Raw genomic sequence first — 3,137 nt, 5'->3', positions numbered from 1 at the left:
TCTATTACTATCTAAAATACCAGCTTCAATTTCGCAAAAGGCTCCCTTTCTTTTTTAGCTGCGTCACAAGATGGCGATCTCGTAGCTTTTGTGTTTGATGTGACGTACTTAGTCAGCCCTACCCTCCTGAAGGCTTCTCCGTACTAATTGCTAAAAGATTAACTGAGGGGAGCAGAGACTTTGATTTTTGGCTCGCTTGATTGCTTGTCTTTTATTTTTACTCTGGAATGGCTCCCAAATCTAAACAGAAGCGCTTCCTTAATAACATATTTCCAAAACTGCTATGAAGCCGCTACCCTTGCCTCCTACACCCTCCACGGGAGATTTGTTAACACAAGAATTTCTTCTCAAAACGCTTAATGATTTCAGACAGGAAATTAATCAACTGATATCGGATTTATATGATCAATTTGATGCTAAAATTGCTCAGGCAAAGAAGGATATGATCGGAGTAATGACAGTCATGACAGATTATATTGCTGAAACGGAGGACAAATTGGAACTTTTGGAAGAAACTAATCTTAATTTGATATCCAAAATTCAAACGTTACAACAGGAAATTGAAAATGCTCAAAAACAACTTGTCATGATAAATTATAATAAGACTGCCTTTGCAATAAGAGTTAGAGGATTGCGTGAAAACCAACAGGAGAATTTGAAACAGATCTTCTTTGAGGCTTTCAGCCGCTTGGTGGGAAGTCCGGGATTTAACTTTGATTGGCAGATTTAAAGAATTTACCGCCAGAATTCGTGGGTAGCAAAACAGCGACAGCTTCCGAGGGACATAATTATATACTTTACCACAAGGGAATCCAGAAATGAGATAATACAGAGGCTTTACAGCAAGAGGTTGAGAATTGATGGACAGGACTTGATTGTTTTTAAAGAGATACCACCTCAAATATTAAGAACAAGGAGAGAGTACGCTTTCTTAACCGAAGAACTCAGAAATTCTCAGATTCCATACAAATGGGAAGTCCCAGCTGGTATTACAGTTACATTTGGCAACCAAAAACACCGCATTAATTCTGTCTGTGAAGCCCGAGAATTTTACTACGAGACCCTGAAAGCGGGACTTCCTGATTCATCCGGACCTGGAGAGAGACAAGGAGAAGGAGAAGACAAACAGCGAGACACGTGGCTACAAGGCGGAGGGTGTTGCTTTCCTCTTCCGGAAGGGCAGAAGACTAAAGAATAAAGACTTAGCGATGTTCTTAAAGCTTTATGATTTCCGTCTGGGATAAAATGGAAAAGTTGTATATCGATGATGAGACATGGAGACTGAAAGAAGCGTTGCTGATTGTGGACACATATTGTATATAAGATTTGTCTGAACTCTAACTCAAATTGCGCATGAATTATTTTCCTAGGCGAGGAGAGCGGAGATTGCGATCTTTTTGAGTTGTGGTCTGGGACGAACGGAGTTGGGAGGCGCGTGGGAGAGGGAAGGGTAGCGAAAGCTTAATTAGATTACCTGGGGCTAGAATGCAAGCTGATGTTTGTTTGAATTGCTATTTCAATATAAGGTCAAGAAAGATTGGTCGGAGAGTCTTCAGGAAAGTGGAGTAAATATGGGAGGAGCAATGGATGCGGATAAAATATATATGTGGATATGGATAAAGGCAGGGTGGAAGGTAAAAAAAATTTACATGTGGAGGTGGGTAAGGATAGAAAGGGAGGTGTTGGAAATGAAAAATGAAAGAAGTACTTGAGTTTAATGGTTTTATAGAAAGGTTTGGATATTCGGATAAAAAAGAGATAAATTAAAGGTCTGAATAGATAGACAAAGCAATGAGACTTTTAGTTGGGGAATCCTAATTGATCAACTTACCTGGCTCTAATACAGTTTGAAACCCCGCAAGTAGTAAAATAACCGAAATTTGGAATGAGCTACATTGTTTAAGATTTACAGATAATGGGAAGCTGTGTTAACGTAGTGGGTTTATTGACCCTTCTTGTTTCTCCTTTCTTTTTGTGTGTGTGTGTGTTTTTTTTTATTTTGTATTTTTTACTATTCTCTTTTTTTTTTTTCTTTGGCTTTACTTTTATTTTATTTTTTTAATTTTAAAGTTAGCTGGCCTTATTATACTCAAATGCTTGTTAAAGAATTATGCCGGGTATGGGACCTGCGAAGCCGTAAGGGGGTTAGGGAGGGGGGATTATAGGGGGGAGGGGGGAGGGTGGAATTACAGTTTCAATTCTTAGAACAATAAGAATTCACTTGTATACTGCGGCTCGTTTTTCTTTTTTCTTTTTTTCTTTTTCTCTTTTATTTTTTATTTTTTAAAAAACAAACTGAAATGGATACACCAAAGCGAGGAGAAGAGGGAAAGAGGAGGGAGAAGTAAAGAGGGAGTGAGAGGGAATGTAAGGAGGGTGAGATGGAGGGAGGGGGAGATGTCTGAGGGGGAAGGGAAGTAGAAGAGGGGAATGCTGGAGGGGTGAAATGAAAGTTGGAGGGGGAGAAGAGAGGGTGTATGGGGGAATGAAGTGTCATGTTGGGTTTTTTTTTTCTCTTTTTTTTTACGCACAGTATATAAGTGATTGTATAAAATGAAAATGAAAATGAAATAAATAAAATGTATTTAAAAAAAAAAAAAGTCAAAAATAAAAGTCATTTCTCCATCGTACTTCAGGCAACAATCAGGATCAAAAAATCATAAGCTACACCACACAAAAGAGAAGATGTGGGAATATCATGTCACATCTATTTGGTATTCAATTACTGTATTCAGACTTTAATAGCAATAGCAATAGCAATAGCAGTTAGACTTATATACTGCTTCATAGGGCTTTCAGCCCTCTCTAAGCGGTTTACAGAGTCAGCATATCGCCCCCACAGTCTGGGTCCTCATTTCACCCACCTCGGAAGGATGGAAGGCTGAGTCAACCTTTGAGCCGGTGAGATTTGAACTGCTGAACTGCAGATAACAGTCAGCTGAAGTGGTCTGCAGTACTGCACCCTAACCACTGCGCCACCTCGGCTCTTAAGATCCATCGGAGTATAAGATGCAACAAGATTTTGAAGAGGTAATTTTTTTAAAAAAGTTTTTTGTACTCTGCAGGCCTCCCAAACCCTCTGCACGTCCATTTTTGCGAAAAATGGGATGTGCGGGGGGAAGGTTTCAGTGTATAAG

The sequence above is a fragment of the Thamnophis elegans genome, chromosome 14, assembly GCF_009769535.1.
Source record: "Thamnophis elegans isolate rThaEle1 chromosome 14, rThaEle1.pri, whole genome shotgun sequence".
NCBI classification, from domain to species: Eukaryota; Metazoa; Chordata; class Lepidosauria; order Squamata; family Colubridae; genus Thamnophis; species Thamnophis elegans.
Note: the sequence above shows the minus strand (reverse complement) of the source record.